Source organism: Balaenoptera musculus, chromosome 6 (assembly GCF_009873245.2).
Source record: "Balaenoptera musculus isolate JJ_BM4_2016_0621 chromosome 6, mBalMus1.pri.v3, whole genome shotgun sequence".
Classification (NCBI taxonomy): Eukaryota; Metazoa; Chordata; class Mammalia; order Artiodactyla; family Balaenopteridae; genus Balaenoptera; species Balaenoptera musculus.
The window spans coordinates 97,041,931-97,065,478 of record NC_045790.1 but is presented as its reverse complement, the minus strand read 5'-3'; positions in this window follow the sequence as shown (position 1 = coordinate 97,065,478).

Here is a 23,548-nt window from a genome sequence, read left to right as displayed (position 1 = left end):
CCCGGAAGAAATTCCACTAGCTATAGGCTATTTAAATACTGCTTACAGAAAGTATTAAATTAACTTGTTTTGACAGTCTTGAGTCCACATGGCAGACAACACAAGATAGAAATGTGTTCACATTACCTAAAAAGAAAAAAAAAAATCTGCGGGTTTGCCCATAACAGCTTACTCAAGCCATTTGTGAGCTGATACCCCTTAAGAGAATTTTGACTTTCCTTCTTGAATATTTTGCACAAATGGGAGAAGGGCACTGAAAACGTTAGATAGTGTTCAGCCCAAGGGAATAGAATTCTGAGATAAAGATAATAGTAATAGATAACACTCCTGGAGAACTCAGAGAATGCTGAGCAGTTTATACATGGGGTCTCATTTAATGCTCATGATTTAATCTAATGTGGAGGCATAATTATCCTCATCCTCACGTTGCTGATGAAGAGGCTGATGCTCTGAGCCGCTGCCCATGGTCATGCAGCTCATGGAACTTGGAGACCCTAAGTCGCTTGCCCACAGTTACTCAGCAGGTGAGGAGTAGAGTGCAGAGCAGGACCCCAGTTGGTTGACTCCACTTTGCACTCCTAACCATGGTGAATATGACGTCCCAGGGTTGATTCCTTGTTTAACTTTTTCTAAGGTTTACAATCACAATGGGGCCTCATTTGGAAAGATGCTCACTTGTCTGCTTTCTAATGGACTAGAGTGAAAATTTTTCTTTACAGAAAAACACTCAAGGACCCACATCTTCTGGAGACTTTGGTTTTGAAACGGACTGTGAAATCAAGCACTTAGAGTGGTTCTAAATTCAGCTGCTGCTGAGTCCATGGACCACTTGGAGCTCATTAAAACATTCCAAGTAGAATGATCAATGTGCAAAATCAGAGCTAAGGAACTCAAGTCGACTGTGAGACAGTTTGCAAAAGGAGGGTGGTGGGAGGTGAGCTAGATCACACAGGATCATGCCTGGGAGGAGATGGAACTTACCCTAGGGGCCCTAGAGAGTGACACTGGAATATGTCTATTTCAGACTGATTGCTGACTGCAGTGCGGGGGACTCACTGGAGAGGTCGGGCTATAGATGGGGAATCTGGTTCGGAGCGTCAACTACTGTGGAGAAATGAGGCTGCAGTTGAAACGGATGGAATGGAGAGATGATAAGGAAGTATTCCATTCATGTCCTGAAGGAACTTGCAGATAAGAGGGTGAACCTCTTTAGGACAATGTCAAGGTCTTTAAAAAAATTGAAGTCTAATTTACATACAGTGAAATGCACAGAACGTGTGCAGTTTCATATGTTTTGACAAATACATGCAGCTATGTAACCCACATCCCTATCAAGATATAGAAAAATTCTACCATTCCAGAAAGTTCCCTAAAAGCCCTTCTCAGTCAATCCATGGCTCTCCCCTGCCCAGAGGAAACCATTGTTCTGATTGTATCACTGTGGATTAGTTTGGCCTATTCTACAGCTTCACATGAACGGAATCATACAGTGTGTACTCTCTTGCATCTTGCTTTTTCATTCAACACAATGTTTTTGAGATTCATAGCTGTGGTTGCATTCTGAGTAGTATCCTGCTGTGTGCACATACTACAGTTTATTTATCCATTCTCTTGCTGATGGATGTTTGGGTTGTTTCCAGTTTTTGGCTATTATGAGTAAGTCTTTTCAATACATTCTTTTTGGGGATATATATTTTAATTGCTCTTGAAAATTACCTAAGAGTGAAATTACTGGGTCATAGGTAGATATATAAGGTAACTGTATAAGACACTGCAAATGGGTCTTCAATGTGATTGTACCATTTGCCACTCCCTCCAGCAGTGTGTGAGTGTTACAGTTGTTCCATATCTTGGACCTAAGTGTCCATTGACAGATGAATGGATAAAGAAGATGTGGCACATATATACAATGGAATAATACTCAGCCATAAAAAGAAACGAAATTGAGTTGTTTGTAGTGAGGTGGATGGACCTAGAGTCTGTCATACAGAGTGAAGTAAGTCAGAAAGAGAAAAACAAATACCGTATGCTAACACACATATATGGAATCTAAAAAACAAACAAAAAAATGGTCATGAAGAACCTAAGGGCAAGACGGGGATAAAGACGCAGACCTACTAGAGAATGGACTTGAGGATACAGGGAGGAGGAAGGGTAAGCTGGGACAAAGTGAGAGAGTGGCATGGACATATATACACTACCAAATGTAAAATCGATAGCTAGTGGGAAGCAGCCCCATAGCACAGGGAGATCAGCTCGATGCTTTGTGACCACATAGAGGGGTAGGATAGGGAGGGTGGGAGGGAGATGCAAGAGGGAGGAGATATGGGGATATATGTATATGTATAGCTGATTCACTTTGTTATAAAGCAGAAACTAACACACCATTGTAAAGCAATTATACTCCAATAAAGATGTTCAAAAACAAAAACAAAAACAAAACATATCTTGGACAATACTGTTTTTAATATTAACCATTCCAGTGGGTGTACTGTGGTTTCTCATTGTGCTTTTATCTGTATTATCCTAATGACCAATGATCTTAAGCTCTTTTTCATGTGCTTATTGGCCACTTAAATATCACCTTTGGTGATATGTATGTTCAAGTTTTAGCCTATTTTCATATTGGTTTGTCTAATTTTTTTTTATTGAAGTGTAGGAATTCTTCATATATTCTGAAGTCCAATTTATTATTTTTTCTTTATGGTTAGTGTTTCCTGTGCCCTGTCTAAAAGATCTTGCCTGCCCCAAGGTAGGGAAGATACGTTCCTTTACTTTCAGGTTTTATATTTAGGCCTATGACTCATTTCCAATAATTCTCGGGTGCATGGTGTGATTTACTATCTTTCATATACACATCTAGTTGTTCCTGCATCATTTGTAGAAAAGACTTTCCTTTCCCCTTTGAATTATTTGGCCCTTCATAAAAAATCAATAGAAGGTATAAATATAGGAGTATTTTGGACTCTATTCTATTCCATTGATCTATCTTTGTATCCTTGTCTTGATTACCATAGCTTTATCATAAGTCAAAATCAGATAGGATAAATCCTCCAACTATTTTCTTTCAGAGGATTGCATTGAATATTCTAAGTCATTTGCAATTCCTTATGCATTAGAATCAATCTATCAATTTCTATTAAAAAAACCCATGGGATTTTAATTGGGATTATATTGGATTTATCAAACAATTATAGGAAGAAATGACATTTTTTTAAATTAATTTAACTTATTTTATTTATTTTTGGCTGCGTTGGGTCTTCATTGCTGCATGCGGGCTTTCTCTAGTTGCGGCGAGCAGGGGCTACTCTTCCTTGCGGTACGCAGGCTTCTCATTGCGGTGGCTTCTCTCGTTGCGGAGCACGGGCTCTAGGCACACGGGCTTCAGTAGTTGTGGCACATGGGCTCAGTAGCTGTGGCTCATGGGCTCAAGAACGCAGGCTCAGCAGTTGTGGCACACGGGCTTAGTTGCTCCGCGGCATGTGGGATCTTCCCGGACCAGGGCTCGAACCCATGTCCCCTGCATTGGCAGGCGGATTCTTAACCACTGCGCCACCAGGGAAGTCCCTGACATCTTAATAATATTGAGTTTTATGATCCAAGAAGTGGTAATTCTCTCTACTTTTTAAGGTCTTCTAAATATTGTTTACTAGTTTTTCAGTGTAGAGCAGAGGTTGGCAAACTTTTTTGGTAAAGGGCAAGATACTAAATATTTTAGACTCTGTGAGCCAACAGGCAAAATCAGATATTATATAAGTTCTCATATAACAAAAGAGAAAACAAATTTCAACAAATTTTCATTGACAAAATTATAAATATTGAGTACAATTTTTTCTGTAATATAGGTCTACTAATGAGAAGAATGGAATTCTTTTTTTTGAGGGATAACATTTCGTCTAACTGGAGTTCAGAGTTAGTATTCTCTATCATCAAATTCAATTGCAAATGTTCCTCTGTGAATCCTGATCTGTAATGAGATTTTATGTATTTTATTTCTGAAAAATGTTTTAATCACACAGGTGGTACTGGGAATACCAACACCAAATTGTTAGCATATGACTATAATTGAACATACTCACCACCTGGAAGGCATTTTAAAATTTTACTAGATTCTTCTCTTGATATTTTCCTTTTAGCATGTCATTACAATGCAGATTAACCACTTTCAATTGAAATTTAGGGGGAATCTCCTCAACTGCCCACTTTAATGGATTTTGAAAATGAACATTTTGTTTGCACTTGCATTAGGGTTTCAAAAACAATGCTGGAACTGTAGTTTGAGCTCAGAAAATATGTATGTTGTAAACTTGCCTGAGAATAGAGATTTTGCTTCTTGTTTTAAGTTTTGACAGCATGGGTTGCACCAAGCAGCTTGACATTATTTGTGACTCAAATGATGTTAGTTGTAGTCAAATGACTTTGTTGCAGGACACGATCCACAAATACATGCTGTGTTGTCTTGTAATTTTCAGTTGAATTCAGTAAGAAACATGACGGACTCTGCAGCAAAAGCTAATTTCCTGTCTTTCAAAGGTTGGTTAACAGGAGTTTAGGGAAGTTCTTCTCATTCAGAAAAATTTCAATCTCATCCCTGAGCTTAAAAAGGAAATTGCAATAAATGTTTACCACTACTAAGCCATCAGACTGCTATGTGGTAGGGCAAGTAAAGATATTCACTTTTATTGTTGACAAAAATTCATAGAACTGATATGAACTTCATTCACTCCCGTATGAACTCACCATTAACACTACTGGTTTAATAACACATGAAAGATTTAAATATTTTCAGCAAAGTACCTACTGATGAATAACATAATGAATAAACCATTGGTCTCAAACACCTCACATTTTCACAACCTTTGTAAATTTGCACAACTAAGAGTTTTTCTTCACACACATTTCTACCACCATCAGTTGTAACACATCTTAGCAGATCCCGCTTCAAGTTGTACTGAACTCGAGTTTTCTCAGCCTCTCTGAAAATATTCTTACCTGTAGTTTTTCCACAAAGACTATTCATAGAGACCGATTCTTTAGTCATTTCAAATGGCAGTGACTTCTAGAATAAACAACAACCGAGCAGTATTGGTAACATCTGTCAACTCATCAACAGCCAAGGAAAATAGCTGAAATCATTTGCCTTGTTTTTTAACTGACTACTGATGTTGCTCCCAATGTCCTCAGCTTTTCAAGCAACTCTTCTTGCCAAAAGGTTAATAGTCTTAAATAAGTATATTTCCTCTGGACACATTTCTTTAGCTGCTGTAAGCATGATTTAATTAACTCACCATGAGAGACCTTCAAAATGGCAGAGGAGGAACACATGGAGATCACCTTCCTCCCCACAAATACATCAGAAATACATCTACATGTGTAACAACTCCTACAGAACACCTACTGAATGCTGGCAGAAGACCTCTGACTTCCCAAAAGGCAAGAAACTCCCCATGTACCTGGGTAGGGCAAAAGAAAAAAGAAAAAACAGAGACAAAAGAATAGGGACGGGACCTGCACCACTGGGAGGGAGCTGTGAAGGAGGAAAGGTCTCCACACACTAGGAAGGCCCTTCACTGGTGGAGACGGGGGGAGGCGGGGGAAGCTTCGGAGCCACGGAGGAGAGCGCAGCAACAGGGGTGCAGAGGGCAAAGCAGAGAGATTCCCGCACAGAGGATCGGTGCCGACCAGCACTCACCCGACCGAGAGGCTTGTCTGCTCACCCGCCGGGGCAGGCAGGGGCTGGGAGCTGAGGCTCCGGCTTTGGAGGTCAGATCCCAGGGAGAGGACTTGGGGTGGCTGCGTGAACACAGCCTGAAGGGAGCTAGTGCGCCATGGCTAGCCGGGAGGGAGTCCGGGAAAAAGTCTGGACCTGCCTAAGAGGCAAGAGACCATTGTTTCAGGGTGCGCAAGGAGAGGGGGTTCAGAGCACCGCCTAAACGAGCTCCAGAGACGGGCGCGAGCCGCGGCTATCAGCGCGGACCCCAGAGACGGGCATGAGATGCTAAGGCCGCTGCTGCAGCCACCAAGAAGCCTGTGTGCGAGCACAGGTCACTCTCCACACCTCCCCTCCCGGGAGCCTGTGCAGCCTGCCACTGCCAGGGTCCTGTGATCCAGGGACAACTTCCACAGGAGAAGGCATGGCGCGTCTCAGGCTGGTGCAGCATCACGCCGGCCTCTGCCGCCACAGGCTCGCCCCGCATCCGTACCCCTCCCTCTCCCCGGCCTGAGTGAGCCAGAGCCCCTGAATCAGCAGCTCCTTTAACCCCGTCCTGTCTGAGCGAAGAACAGACGCCCTCAGGCAACCTACACGCAGAGGCGGGTCCAAATCCAAAGCTGAACCCCGGGAACTGTGCGAGCAGAAGAGAAAGGGAAATCTCTCCCAGAGCCTCAGGAGCAGCGGATTAAATCTCCACAATCAACATGATGTACCCTGCATCTGTGGACTACCTAAATCGAGAACGAATCATCCCAAAATTGAGGTGGTGGACTTTGGGAGCAACTGTACACTTGGGGTTTGCTTCCTGCATCTACTTTGTTTCTGGTTTTATGATTATCTTAGTTTAGTATTTAGAGATTATAATCATTGGTAGATTTGTTTATTGATTTGGTTGCTCTCTTCCTCTTTTTTGTATATATATATATTTTTTTTTTCCTTTTTCTCTTTTTGTGACTGTGCATGTGTATGCTTCTTTGTGTGATTTTCTCTGGATACATTTGCTTTTACCATTTGTCCTAGGGTTCTGTCTGTCAGTTTATTTTTCGGTTTTTTTTTTTTAGTATAGATTTTAGTGCTTGTTATCATTGGTGGATTTGTTTTTTGGTTTGGTTGCTCTCTTCTTTCTTTCTTTCTTCTTTATTTATTGCTTTTTAATTTTTTTATTTTTAATAATTTTTTTCTTTTTTATTTTAATAACTTCATTTTCCTTCATTTTAGTTTTTCCTTCATTCTTTCTTTCTCCCCTTTCTTCTGAGCTGTGTGACTGACAGGGTCTGGGTGCTCGGGCCAGGTGTCAGGCCTGTGTCTCTGAGGTGGGAGAGCCGAGTTCAGGACATTGGTCCACCAGAGACCTCCCAGCTCCAAGTAAAATCAAACGGCAAAAGCTCTCCCAGAGATCTCCATCTCAACATTAAGACCCAGCTCCACTCAACGACTAGCAAGCTACAGTGCTGGACACCCTATGCCAAACAACTAGCAAGACAGGAACACAAACCCACCCATTATCAGAGGGGCTGCCTAAAATCATAATAAGGTCACAGACACCCCAAAACACACCACCGGACATGGTTCTGCCCACCAGAAAGACAAGATCCATCCTCATCCACCAGAACACAGGCACCAGACCCCTCCACCAGGAAGCTTACACAACCCACTGAACCAACCTTAGCCACTGGGGACAGACCCCAAAAACAACAGGAACTACGAACCTGCAGCCTGCGAAAAGGAGACCCCCAAACACAGTAAGTAAAGCAAAATGAGAAGACAGAGAAATACACAGCAGATGAAGGAGCAAGGTCAAAACCCACCAGACCAAACAAATGAAGAGGAAATAGGCAGTCTACCTGAAAAAGAATTCAGAGTAATGATAGTAAAGATGATCCAAAATCTTGGAAATAGAATGGGGAAAATACAAGAAGCGTTCAACAAGGACCTAGAAGAACTAAAGAGCAAACAAACAATGATGAACAACACAATAAATCACATCAAAAATTCTCTGAAAGGAATCAATAGCAGAATAACTGAGGCAGAAGAACGGATAAGTGACCTGGAAGATAAAATAATGGAAATAACTACCGCAAAGCAGAAAAAAGAAAAAAGAATGAACAGACTTGAGGACAGTCTCAGAGACCTCTGGGACACCATTAAACGCACCAACATTAGAATTATAGGGGTCCCAAAAGAAGAGAGAAAAGAAAGGGACTGAGAAAATATTTGAAGAGATTATAGTTGGAAACTTCCCTAATATGGGAAAGGAAATAGTCAGTCAAGTCCAGGAAGCGCAGAGAGTCCCAAACAAGATAAAACCAAGGAGAAACACATCAAGACACATATTAATCAAAGTATCAAAAATTAAATACAAAGAAAAAATATTAAAAGCAGCAAGGGAAAAACAACAAATAACATACAAGGGAATCCCCATAAGGTTAACAGCTGATCTTTCAGCAGAAACTCTGCTAGCCAGAAGGGAGTGGCAGGACATATTTAAGGTGATGAAAGGGAAAAACGTACAACCAAGATTACTCTACCCAGCAAGGATCTCATGCAGATTCAGTGGAGAAATTAAAACCTTTACAGACAAGCAAAAGCTAAGAGAATTCAGCACCAGCAAACCAGCTTTACAACAAATGTTAAAGGAACTTCTCTAGGCAGGAAACACAAGAGAAGGAAAAGACCTACAATAACAAACCCAAAACGATTAACAAAATGGTAATAAGAACATACATATTGAAAACTACCTTAAATGTAAATGGATTAAATGCTCCAACCAAAAGACATAGACTGGCTGAATGCATACAAAAACAAGACCCGTATATATGCTGTCTACAAGAGACCCACTTCAGACCTAGGGGCACATAAGGACTGAAAATGAGGGGATGGAAAAAGATATTCCATGCAAATGGAAATCAAAAGAAAGATGGAGTAGCAATTCTCATATCAGACAAGTAGACTTTAAAATAAAGACTATTACAAGAGACAAAGAAGGACACTACATAATGATCAAGGGATCAATCCAAGAAGAAGACATAACAATTGTAAACATTTATGCACCCAATGTAGGAGCACCTCAATACATAAGGCAAAAGCTAACAGCCATAAAAGGGGAAATCAACAGTAACACAATCATAGGAGGGGACTTTAACACCCCCCTTTCACCAATGGACAGATCATCTAAAATGAAAATAAATAAGGAAACACAAGCTTTAAATGATACATTAAACAAGATGGACTTAATTGATATTTATAGGACATTCCATCCAAAAACAACAGAATACACTTTCTTCTCAAGTGCTCATGGAACATTCTCCAGGATAGATTATATCTTGGGTCACAAATCAAGCCTTGGTAAATTTAAGAAAATTGAAATCATATCAAGTATCTTTTTTGACCACAATGCTATGAGACTAGATATCAATCACAGGAAAAAACCTGTAAAAAATACAAACACATGGAGGCTAAACAATACACTACTAAATAACCAACAGATCACTGAAGAAATCAAAGAGGAAATCAAAAAATACCTAGAAACAAATGACAATGAAAACACGACGACCCAAAACCTGTGAGATGCAGCAAAAGCAGTTCTAAGAGGGAAGTTTATAGCAATACAATCCTACCTCAAGAAACAAGAAACATCTCAAATAAACAACCTAACCTTACACCTAAAGCAATTAGAGAAAGAAGAACAAAAAAAAACTAAAGTTAGCAGAAGGAAAGAAGTCATAAAGATCAGATCAGAAATAAATGAAAAAGAAATGAGGGGAACAATAGTAAAGATCAATAAAACTAAAAGCTGGTTCTTTGAGAAGGTAAAAAATTCATAAACCATTAGCCAGACTCATCAAGAAAACAAGGGAGAAGACTCAAATCAATAGAATTAGAAAAAGGAGAAGTAACAACTGACACTGCAGAAATACAAAGGATCATGAGAGATTGCTACAAGCAACTCTATGCCAATAAAATGGACAACCTGGAAGAAATGGACAAATTCTTAGAAAAGCACAACCTTCTGAGACTGAACCAGGAAGAAATAGAAAAAATAAACAGACCAATCACAAGCACTGAAATTGAGACTGTGATTAAAAATCTTCCAAGAAACAAAATCCCAGGACCAGATGGCTTCACAGGCAAATTCTATCAGACATTTAGAGAAGAGCTAATACCTGTCCTTCTCAAACTCTTCCAATACATAGCAGAGGGAGGAACACTCCCAAACTCATTCTACAAGGCCACCATACCCTGATACCAAAACCAGACAAAGATGTCACAAAGAAAGAAAACTATAGGCCAATATCACTGATGAACATAGATGCAAAAATCCTCAACAAAATACTAGCAAACAGAATCCAACAGCACATTCAAAGGATCATACAACATGGTCAAGTGGGGTTTATCCCAGGAATGCAAGGATTCTTCAATATATGCAAATCAATCAATGTGATAAACCATATTAACAAACTGAAGGAGAAAAACCATATGATTATCTCAATAGATGCAGAAAAAGCTTTCGACAAAATTCAACACCCATTTATGATAAAAACCCTCCAGAAAGTAGGCATAGAGGGAACTTACCTCAACATAATAAAGGCCATATCAGACAAACCCACAGCCAACATCATTCTCAATGGTGAAAAACTGAAACCATTTCCTCTAAGATCAGGAACAAGACAAGGATGTCCACTCTCACCACTATTATTCAACATAGTTTTGGAAGTTTTAGCCACAGGAATCAGAGAAGAAAAAGAAATAAAAGGAATCCAAATCGGAAAAGAAGAAGTAAAGCTGTCACTGTTTGCAGATGACATGATACTGTACATAGAGAATCCTAAAGTTTCTACCAGAAAACTACAAGAGCTAATCAATGAATCTGGTAAGGTAGCAGGATACAAAATTAATGCACAGAAATCTCTTACATTCCTATACACTAATGATGAAAAATCTGAAAGAGAAATTAAGGAAACACTCTCATTTACCACTGCAACATAAAGAATAAAATACCTAGGAATAAACCTACCTAAGGTGGCAAAAGACCTGTACCCAGAAAATTATAAAACACTGATGAAAGAAATCAAAGATGACACAAACAGAAGGAAAGATATACCATGTTCGTGGATTCGAAGAATGAATATTGTGTAAATGACTATACTACCCAAAGCAATCTACAGATTCAATGCAATCCTTATCAAACTATCAATGGCATTTCTGGCAGAACTAGAACAAAAAATTTCACAATTTGTATGGAAACACAAAAGACCCTGAAGAGCCAAAGCAATCTTGAGAAAGAAGAACGGAGCTGGAGGAATCAGGCTTGTGGACTTCAGACTATACTAGAAAGCTACAGTAATCAAGACAATATGGTACTGGCACAAACACAGAAATATAGATCGATGGAACAGGATAGAAAGCCCAGAGATAAACCCACACACATATGGTCACCTTATTTTTGATAAAGGAGGCAAGAATATATAATGGAGATAAGACAGCCTCTTCAATAAGTGGTGCTGCACAAATTGGACAGCTACATGTAAAAGAATGAAATTAGAACACTCCCTAACACCATACACAAAAATCCACTCAAAATGGATTAAAGACCTAAATGTAAGGCCAAACACTATAAAACTCTTAGAGGAAACCATAGGCAGAACACTCTATGACATAAATCACAGCAAGATCCTTTTTGACCCACCTCCTAGAGAAATGGAAATTAAAACAAAAATAAACAAATGGGACCTAATGAAACTTAAAAGCTTTTGCACAGCAAAGGAAACCATAAAGAAGATGAAAAGACAACCCTCAGAATGGGAGAAAATATTTGCAAATGAAGCAACTGACCAAGGATTCATCTCCAAAATATACAAGCAGCTCATGCAGCTCAGTATCAAAAAAACAAACAACCCAGTCCAAAAGTGGGCAGAAGACCTAAATAGACATTTCTCCAAAGAAGATATACAGATTGCCAACAAACACATGAAAGGATGCTCAACATCACTAATCATTAGAGAAATGCAAATCAAAACTACAGTGAGGTATCACCTCACACCAGTCAGAATGGACATCATCCAAAAATCTGCAAACAATAAATGCTGGAGAGTGTGTAGAGAAAAGGGAACCCTCTTGCACTGTTGGTGGGAATGTAAATTGATACAGCCACTATGGAGAACAGTATGGAGGTTCCTTAAAGAACTAAAAATAGAACTACCATACGACCCAGCAATGCCACTACTGGGCATATACCCTCAGAAAACCGTAATTCAAAAAGAGTCTTGTACCACAATGTTCATTTCAGCTCTACTTACAATAGCCAGGACATGGAAGCAACCTAAGTGTCCATCGACAGATGAATGGATAAAGAAGATGTGGTGCATATATACAATGGAACATTACTCAGCCATAAAAAGAAACGAAATTGAGTTATTTGCAGTGAGGTGGATGGACCTAGAGTCTGTCATACAGAGTGAAGTAATTCAGAAAGAGAAAAACAAATACTGTATGCTAACATATATATATGGAATCTAAAAAAAAAAAAAAAAAAGGTCTGAAGAACCTAGGGGCAGCACAGGAATAAAGACACAGACATAGAGAATGGACTTGACGACACAGGGAGGGGGAAGGGCAAGCTGGGATGAAGTGAGAGAGTGGCATGGACTTATATACACTACCAAATGTAAAATCAATAGCTAGTGGGAGGCAGCCTTATTGCACAGGGAGATCAGCTCGGTGCTTTGTGACCACCTAGAGGGATGGGAGAGAGACACAAGAGGGAGGTGATATGGGGATATATGTGTATGTATAGCTGATTCACTTTGTTATAAAGCAGAAACTAACACACCATTGTAAAGCAATTATACTCCAATAAAGATGTTTAAAAAAAAATAAGCTACAAGGATATATTGTATAACACAGGGAATATAGCCAATATTTTATAATAACTATAAGTGGAGTATAACCTTTAAAAACTGTGAATCACTCTATTGTACACTTGTAACTTACGTACTATTTTACGTCAACTGTAGTTCAATTTTAAAAAATCATGTTTGTTTGTTTTTATTGCCTCTCTCCGTCTCCACTAGAATGTAAGCACCTTGAGAGCTGAGACCCTGCCTATTTGTTAATGGTTATAGCCTAATGCGTATAGAACACTGCCTGGCACAGGTAAGCACTCAACAAATATTGGGTGAATGAAGAACTGAATGCATTGGCCTCCTAAAATGCATAGTCAAGCCCATCATCGAGTCCTTTCTGTTGATACGTTGTAAATTTCAGGGAAATTTCCCTCCTGAAAGTCACTGAGGTATTTTAATGAGATTGGAAATCCTAATTACTCAGTTCACACAATGCTTAGTGAAGCTGCTTTCAATTTATTCAATTGAGAACCTTTTTTTCTCTTGACCTTGCTGATTTAATAACCTTACATTCTGAGAATTTAGAATAAAAAGGAAAAAAAGCACCTCGATAGCACTCTTTTTAGCCAAAACAGCTGGATTTAATCCTATGTATCCACATTTCTCATGGCTGTACTTATAGCACAAGGTGATGAATTCCCTGCTCCCATAATTTGAAAGCAATAATTTCACTGTGGGCCTCAGATCACCTCCAAGACATACTACATATGCATAGTGCAAATTCAGCAATTTGCTGAAGTACAGCTATCAACATGTGGTTGCAACATGTTAATAGCAGAGCCCTATATTTAAATGAAACATAAGATGCCTTGAAAGCAAGGCAGTCACTGGGCAAGATCCCAAACTACTTTGGTTACTGCGCACAAACACAAGATCAGCAAGTCTGATCGTGTGGGGTTCTGCCAGTCATTCCACCAGGTGAGCAGCTGTGATGCTGCTGGACCCGTGGGGCAGGGGGTGGTCTCAGCCCACGCTTCCTTGAAGAGTGTGAGCTGAAGGTAGCTCCATCATTTAAAGGTATAGATATGCACTGTCCATAAATCATGCCCAGTAAGCGGAGGACAGTGCTGCCCAGCTAAAGGGACAGCGGCTCTACCGGAGATAACACTGGCTGTTCAGTGCTTAAGGAGAGTTTCTCTCCAGAGCCACGCCTTCTGAATGGGTTTTCACATCCTGACTTTAAAATCTCACCCTGGTTAGGATCAGATTCTACTATACCACAGATAAAGCAGAGTGGCTCTGATGAAGTGACATGGGAGAAACTCCAAGAGCCTCCCCCTCCCCGATGCAGCTTCCCCTGACTCTCTTCACCTGTCTAGAGACCAAGTCCTGGGCCATCTGTCAAATGCAGGTGAGGTGTGGCTGCCACTGTGAGTCTGCCCGACATCAGTGACTAAACAGGCCTGACCTGTGGTGAGAGCTCAAAAAAGGTGTGCCAACCTGCTGAGGTGGGGCTGAGGATGGATTTGGCAGGATATGTTGAGACAAAAGGAACAGGCATTTCGGTTTGGGGACCAATGGGAAAAATACAGAAACAGGGAGAAGAACTGGCTATTTAGGGAAGAAGATGAGTTTACTGGGGAGAGAGAGCGACACAGAGCAGCAATGGTGGATAAGATCGAAATGGCAGGTGGAACTGGGTGTGGCCCTCCTTGATTCGGGGCTTTGTTGGGGGAGTTATGAGAGTCAAGGCAAGATGGTGCTTCCAGGAGATTCCCTTCTTCTAGTGAGCTCTCTGCCCTGGCAGCTTACTGCTGTTTTCCTTTTTAAACAGCATTTTATTTATCTCTGGCTCAAAGGGAGCAGAGAAGAATGAAAAAATGAAAAAGAAGAGTTACTTTAATGAATATTTGTTGAGTGTCTACTATATGCCAGATATTAGTGGAAGTACTGGAGACACCATAGTGAGAAGGACAGATAACATCTGTGCTCTCATGGAGATAATATTCTAGTGGGGGAAACCGGTAACAAAGCAGCCACTACAAGGAGAGCTAAGAATGATGATGGATTGAATCAGGAGTGGTTGAGTGGGCAGAAAGGAACTGATTAGAGTTGATCAAACAAGAGACAATTCCAGGCACAGAGAATAACTAGTGCAAAGACTTTAAGCGTGATGAGCTTGAAGTGTTCAAGGAGCCAAGAGAAAGCCAGGGCAGCCCTAGAAGAATGAGGAGGAGGGAGGCAATGCAGTGGGAGATAGGGTCAAAGAGGAAGATAGGGGCCAGATCATGTAGGGCTCTGTATAAGGAAAAAGAGTTGGGCTTTAATCTATAGGCAGTTGGAATCCATTAACAGTAAACAAGGTAGTGACATAATCTGAGTTATATTTTCAAAGAGCAATCTGTCTGCAATTTAGAGAATAGATGATAGAGGTGCAAGAGTAGGAGAAAAAGGGCACCAGTTAGGAGATCGTTTGGATGATCCAAGGCAAGAGAAAATGGGGCCATAGTCTATAGATGTAGCTTCAAGAGAAGTGGATTCTTTTGGATCACGTTTTTCAAATAGATCCCACATGACTTAACACTGGATTGGATGTGGGCGTTGAAAGGAAGAGAGAAGTCAAGGTTAACATCTAGTTTTCTGGGCTTTAGCATCTGGGTGGCTGTTGCTGCCATTTCCTAGAGTCAACAGATGGAGGAATGGCCTTGGCTGTGGGGAGAGTCCAGAGTTATATTCCACTGTGTAAGTTTGGGGACGCTTACTGAACAGCCAGGTGGAGGTGGCAGACAAGCAATGGGCAATATGAATCTACAGTCCCAGGGAGAAACCAACACCAGTCTATATGTCGGGGAGCCATCAGCACAGAGATAGTTTTTAAGCCATAGGGCTAAATGAGGTCACCTAGAGAGACTCATATAGATATAGATGGAGAAAGAAGCCCAAGACTACTCTGAGACATCCCAAGATTTAGAGGTTGAGTGAAAGAGAAGGCAAAAGAAACAGAACTGTCAGCCAGTCAGGTAGGGAAAAAGCCAGGAAGTGAGAGGTCACAGAAGCCAAGGGAATAAAGCGTTTCAAGAAGGGATACTTCTGGGAGACCACACAATGTAAAACCCAAGAAATGACCACCACTGGATCTGACAACATGAAGATCGTTGGTACACTTGAAAAGCAGTCTCTCAGTGTGGTGGTGGTAATCTGTTTCAGTTTTCAGTTGTCTGTCACTAAGTAACAGGTCACCAAAGTACTTAAAAACAACTTGAAAAGAACAGTTTATTATTTCTCACCATTCTGTGGGTTGACTGGCAGTTCCTCTCTTCCACGTAGCATCGGGTGGTGAGCTGGAATGATTACAGTCATCTGGAATCAGTCAAGCTGGAACATCCAGCGTGGATGGAATTTAATGCTGGCAGTCAGCTGGGAGCTCCACTTGAGCTATGGACCATACTGACTACATGTGGCCTCTCCACGTAGCTTGGGCTTCTCACAGCATCTCAGTTCTGAGAAGGAGTGTCGCAAGAGGGACCAGACCATGAGACCCACCCAGGCAGAAACTGCAGGGATTCTGATGAGCTAGCTTCAGAAGTCATGAAGCACCGCTTCTACAATGTCCTACTAATCAAAGGAAGCCCAGAATCAAGGGGAGGGGAAATAGCCTTCACTTTCCAATAGGAGGTTAGCAGAGAAACTGTGGCCATCTTTAATCTTCCACAGGACCATAGCCTGATGGAAGTGAGTTGAGAGGAGAATTTGAGGTAAGGAAGGGGAGAGAGAAACCACAAACAACTCAAAATTACCTGCACTCAAGTTCACAAACTTGGCTTTAAAAAGAAAAAGAAAAAAAGGCAAGGCCTTCATTATGACCCTACTAGTAATTCTGCTAAGTTTAACTTTCAATTTTACAAACCTACCAAAACTAAGGAATATAAAATTAGGTAGGGATAAAATATAAAACAGCAAAAGTACTAGGAGAAAATAGGGATAAAGTCATATGAAGATAAAGCTGGCGACCTTCCTATAAACTCTGACAATAGGAGCCATAAAGTGAAAGACATTTTGACTAGATGAATATTTTAAATTTCTATTCATCAAAAACTAGAATTTAAAAAATCAACCAAAAACTAGGAAATTTATTAGTAACATCACTATTTAAATAATTCTTACAAATCAAGAAGAAAAACAAACACCCCAATGGAAAATGGGCAAAAGATATATATATACAAGAGAAAAAATAAAATAGCCAATAAACAGATTAATAAAACATTTCAACTTCATTGGCAATCAGAGAATGCAAAATAAAATGCTGAGATGGCATTTTTTGAAAATCTCATGGGCAATTTCTTTTATGTGAACACCCAAAATAGGCAAGGTTAGTGGGAAAAGGCACTTCCATACATTGGCAGAGAAAAGTATGGAGAGAAATTTAGCAAATACTTATCAAAAATCCAGCTGCATAAGATGTACTGTTGCTCTACAAACACAGACCATTGTTCTTCGGCATCATCCGACCTTTGCCAGACCCCCTCCACCTCTCTGGGTTTCCTGACTCCAGCACCCTCCATTGCAGGAAAATCCTATTCCTCACTCTAAATCCAGCTTAGATGTTAATTCTTCCAGCAGACCTTCCTTAAACCCACTCCCCTCCGAGATAGGAGCAATCCCACCTTGTGCCTTTCTCCAGTCTGTGTTGCTGTCACACTGTAATATGATTATCCACCTTTCAGCTGGGCGATCTTCAGCAAGTCACTTAAATGACTCTCAATTTCTATCTCTGGAAATGAAGGCGATAATACCTATGCTGCAGGGCTTTTGGAAGGATTAAGAGACTCTCGATTTATTGGTACATACACAGTGAAAGATTTTAGTTTTCAAATTCTTGCTACTTTTATACTCTGTCCAGCTTTCCCTTCCCTTTGGATAATGAGCTTCCTTAAATATGGTTCACTTCTGTTCTACTACTTCTCAGTCACCTTAAATATTAAACACGGTCTAGTTTCTATTTTTACAGCCTGGTCCATCTGTTTTTGAAGCCATCTCATAAAAGTTCTCTTCCTGGGCCCCAGCCCAGGTTGTGCTTGTGGTTTCAGTAGCGTGGGGCAGGAGGAGTTGGATACGGTACGTACTCTGCTCTTCCTTCTTCCCTGGCTTTCTTCCTCTGTTGGGGTGGGAAGGAGGGAGAAAGAAGTTGATGTTTGTTCTCACCCAACTATTGGTGGGGGAGTGGCTCTTCTCTTCTCTTCTTCATTGCTCGTAACTCTTGTTCCCTTTTGTGAGCAAACCCACAGGGATCTTTCGAGGTGAAGGTGGGTGACCTTCTTTTTGGTGACCCTTCTTTTTGGTTTTCTCTGCTTCTCAGTCTGATTCTGGAAATGCTGGCTGTTCCTCTCTAGGGGCCAGTGTCCAAATGCAGGCTCTCTTGTACAGGCTGTTTGTAGTTCTTTGGGGGGGGGGCTCTCTGGGGACTGCTCTCTACCCAGGCCCCTGGCTGGGAGGCCCAGGTGAGGCTTGACATCTTCCTCTTCTTTCAACCCTCTCACCCCCGGGTAAGTCCATCCTACAGCCCCTGTGGGCAGAGGCCCCTTCCCCTACCAGTGGTCCACCTAGAGGAATCAGCAGGAAGGTTTAAGCCCCAGGCACCTTTCTGAGGTTCACTCCACCCACGAGAGAATCCCCTATCGTTACAGTGAGAACGCAGCTCACCCACACTTCCTCTCTCCGATCCACCAACTCTCACCTACCCCTTTCTCTACAACCAACAGCATCAGCCTTTGAGTTCTAAGTTCTATACAGTCCAGATGTTCAAAGATTTCAGAAGTGAAATAAACTGTCCTCCCAACTTTGAGAGGAGGGTGAGGGAAAAGATGTTGGGCTTTCCCAGTATTTTAGGAAGGAGAGGAACAAGTCAAATGGCCTTCCATGACAAGGGGAAGAGGAAGGAGAGCTGAGAGTACACAGAATCAAGATTCCCCTCCCAGTACCTCTGCTGACTCTATGCCCCATCCCTTCACTTCTCACTGATGAAGGCCATCAGACTTGCTCTGCTCTGGCACCTGGAAGCACACGGCAAGTCCTTCACCAAGAACTAAACTTTCTTGAAACAAGGTTTGGAGGAATCTAGCAACTCAACAGGGTGCTCTCTCTACTGCAAACCCCATGTTACCTGGCAACTTCCAGTGACATGAAAATATGCTGTTTCAGACCAATCTGCTTCATTCAGAAAGAGAAAACAAGTACCGAGCACAGTGTTAGCGTATGATCATTACCACCAGCAGCTATTGTCCTTGTCTTGACTGGGGACCCTTTCAGAAAAGAGACTATACATTGTTAAATTCATTTCAGTTCACGCTAACAATTATCAGTTCAAGATCTTATGTGCCCTAGACACACGGCTAGCCATGACCTCAAGGGGCTTATGCCCTAGTGTGGGAGATAACAAGGAACCAGATGATTCGGGAAAGAGTGAAGGGAGCATCACAGGCAAGTTTCCCAGCAGAAGGGACCATGAGCTAGTCCTCCCAGCCTGAATAAGAGTTAGCCTGGCAAAGAGAGGTTTAAGTAGAGGAGAGAGCCCAGCCAAAGGCCTAGAGGTACAAGGCAGGCTTGTGTGTTTGGGAAACTGACAGAGATTCAATCTGACTGAGAGAAGAGCACTGGGGTGAGAGGCGGAGATTGAGGGCACAAAGAAAGATGAGGCTGAAGAGGTAGATGGAACCAGGGATGAGAAGTACTGTGGGCCATGTCAATGATTGTGGACTTTTTCTAGGAGTCCTAGGAAGCCATGAACGGACTTGAAACAGGGGTAGAACTTGATATGATTTCCAGCTTGGGAAGATTATCCTAGCTGCACTCAGGAGAAAAGAATTGGTTAGGAACAAGAGTAGAGTCAGGAAGATCTATTTGGAGGCTAGTGGCCTGGACTAAAGTATCGTCAGAGAGACCAAGCAAAGCATGAAGACCAGAGACATGCAGAAGGCGCATTCAGCAGCCTTTGACAACTGATAGAATGTAGTGATTGGAGGAGAAGAATATGCAAGTATGATGCCCAGGTTCTGGCTGGAGCAATTGAAGCATAGTAGTGCTACTTTCAAAGCTAGATGATGCCAGGGGTAAAACACGTTTGGCTCAGGGAATAACAAGGTGGTGTATTTAATATCGTACATTATTTATATACCACTCACAACAACCCTGTAAGATAGATAACACTCTTCCCATCGCATAAATGGAGACACTAACAGTCCGTGAGGCGAAAAGTCATAAAGTCAGGAGGACGTGGAGCTGGGACAGAACTCCTCGACTGTAGGAGCCCCCAGGAACAAGGGATCCCCAACAGGCCAAATTGCCAAGATCACCTTGGGGTTGGTCGTCATTAACATCACCCTGGAAGCTCGCACTTCCTCTTTAGGGGAACAAAGAAAGAAAATCCAAGAGAGATCACCCGGAGTCATTTCTGTCCAGCTCAAATTCCCCAACAGACTGGGTTGGAGCCTGGACTTTCTTTATCTCCACCACACAATTTGCCAGCCCTTCACCCACAGTTAAAACAGTCCCTGTACATAGGGAGGAAACATCAGGCAAAAGGTAGCATTTCCTCTTATGGGAGAATTGTCCCCACCTACTCCCTAGCCTCGCCTTGCACACCCATGGTTCCTTGGTCACTGTGGTCTTGGTGTCACAGCAATGTTCACTCCCCTTGCTTCTTCAGGCAAGCATGCCAAAAAGAAGTAACATGCCACCACAATTATTAAACTGCTTCTCTCTGCTCAGAGCTGGGCTTAGATCAACTAATGCTCTCTGATGTCTGTAACTTCTGGACTTTTGGAGTTTGCAGGCCTCAACCTTCTCCCTTTCTCAGCAAATGCAATGAACTACCAGATCTGTATCAAACACCTACCATATGCCAGTCATCGTGCCTGGCACAATGGAAAGCTCAAGGATAAAGAAGACTCATTATCAGCCAGGGCAGTTTTGTCTACAGAACCCAAATTAAAGCCATAAATTCAAAAGATGGGGAAACCAAACATTTTTGAGCACCCACTATACTCCAGATACTATATTAGTGCTTTCCATGTGGCATCTCATTCAATCCTCACAACAAGCCATGAAATAGAAATTATTTTCCATATTTTATATACACTGGGAGAAGAAACTCAGTGTAGCAAAGACTGACAAACCTTGAAAAAACTCGGGCTTCCCTGGTGGCGCAGTGGTTGAGAATCCGCCTGCCAATGCAGGGGACACGTGTTCGAGCCCTGTCTGGGAAGATCCCACATGCCGCGGAGCAACTGGGCCCGTGAGCCACAGCTACTGAGCCTGCGCGTCTGGAGCCTGTGCTCCGCAACAAAGAGAGGCCGCGATAGTGAGAGGCCCACGCACCGCGATGAAGAGTGGCCCCCGCTCGGCGCAACTAGAGAAAGCCCTCGCACAGAAACGAAGACCCAACACAGCCAAAAAGTAAATAAATAAATGTAGTCATTAAAAAAAAAAAAAAATCTAGAAAAACAAAATAATATTTAAAAAAAAACAAAAAAAGAACCTTGAAGAAACTCATTTCTCTTTTACCTGTTCATACATGTAGACTACATTTCCCAAAATCCCTTGCAGGTATGGCTATGGGTACGAGTCCTGACCAACAGGAACTCTGGTCCACAAAAACTGTGTGATCCTTCATTTTCCCTCATCTCTATGTCACAGCCAGAAGAATCCTGGAAGTCACATGTTGAAGATGACAGAGACACTTTGGGTCTGATTCCTGGAATCTTTGCATGGTTAGTGAGAAAATTCTATTGTCATAAGCCACCAAAGTTCAGGGGTTTATCCATTACTGTAGCTAACATTTGTTAATGAATACAAAAGATTTCAAAGACACCAAATTACCTGCACAAAGTCAACCAACTTGTTAGTGGCAGAAAACAGATTTAAATTTAGGTTTACCTTAAATTTAGGTTTACCAAAACCACATATTTTACCTATGGTTTGGGTGGTCTGGAGAGGTTTCCTGAAAGAGGTATAACTTCATCATGGCCATAGCAAATAAGGATGATTTAAAAAGACAGAAAGAAGGGTGGCAAAGGGTCAGAGAAAGGAGGCTATAAAGTATTCTTAAGGAATACGAATGGAGTAAAGGTTCTACAATGGAAAATTACGGGAGGGAAAACTGGAAATGTAGACTGAGCTGTAACCATCAATAAATTAGGCTACATTGCATTAACAAACAGAATCAAAATCTCAATGGCTTAACACAACCAGAGTTTATTTCTGGTTCACACTACATGTTCAGTGTGGATCCACAGGAGTCTGACATGCATCACTTCTGGTCATATTTCTTTGGTCAAAGAAAGTAATATCCACATTTAAACTCAAAGTTAGAGGAAATATAATTCCACCATACACCCAGAAAGCAAAGATCTGGAAATATTTGATAAATAGCACTAATGGCTACTAAAAAATAAGAAGGTCCTAGATATCAAAGTAGAGAAATATATGTTCCTTTGGGAAATATTTTTATTAGAGGATTAACCATGTAAGTTTTATCAGAAGCAGGAATTCTTATTTTTGCCAGATATGTAGCAGAATTATAGACAGAAAGACTGGATAGAGCTTATAGAAAGGTAGTTTGGATATGGATATGTACGGGGAATTTTAGGAATGTGTACATATCTTTTTCCCTTCAAATTCCTTTTTTATACAAGAATTGCACCCAGGGATGCAAGGATTCTTCAATGTATGCAAATCAATCGATGTGATACACCATATTAACAAATTGAAGAATAAAAACCACTTGATGATCTCAATAGATGCAGAAAAGGCTTTTGACAAAATTCAACACCAATTTATGATTAAAAACTCTCCACAAAGTGGGCATAGAGGGAACCTACCTCAACATAATAAAGGCTATATATGACAAACCCACAGCAAACATCATTCTCAATGGTGAAAAACTGAAAGCATTTCCTCTAAGATCAGGAACAAGGGTGTCCACCCTTGCCACTATTATTCAACATAGTCTTGGAAGTCCTAGCCATGGCAGTCAGAGAAGAAAAAGAAATAAAAGGAATCCACATTGGAAAAGAAGAAGTAAAACTGTCACTGTTTGCAGATGACATGATACTATACATAGAAAATCCTAAAGATGCCACCAGAAAACTACTAGAGCTAATCAATAAATTTAGTAAAGTTGCAGGATACAAAACTAACACACAGAAATCTTTTGCATTCCTATACACTAATAATGAAAGATCAGAAAGAGAAATTAAGGAAACAATCCCATTTACCATTGCAACAAAAAGAATAAAATACCTAGGAATAAACCTACCTAAGGTGGCAAAAGACCTGTACCCAGAAAATTATAAAACACTGATGAAAGAAATCAAAGATGACACAAACAGATGGAGAGATATACCACGTTCTTGGATTCGAAGAATCAATATTGTGAAAATGACTATACTACCCAAAGCAATCTACAGATTCAGTGCAATCCCTATCAAATTACCAATGGCATTTTTCACAGAACTAGAACAGAAAATTTTACAATTTGTATAGAAACACAAAAGACCCCGAATAGCCAAAGCCATCTTGAGAATAAAAGCAGAGCTGGAGGAATCAGGCTCCCTGACGTCAGACTATACTACAAAGCTACAGTAATCAAGACAGTATGGTACTGACACAAAAACAGAAATACAGACCAATGGAACAGGATAGAAGGCCCAGAGATAAACCCACACACCTATGGTCATCTAATCTATGACAAAGGAGGCAAGAATATACAATGGAGAAAAGCCAGCCTCTTCAATAAGTGGTGCTGGGAAAAGTGGACAGCAATAATGTAAAAGAATGAAATTAGAACTCCCTAACACCATACACAAAAATAAACTCAAAGTGGATTAAAGACCTGAATGTAAGGCCAGATACTATAAAATTCTTAGAGGAAAACATAGGCAGAACACTCTGACATAAATCGCAGCAAGATCTTCTTTGACCCACCTCCCAGAGTAAT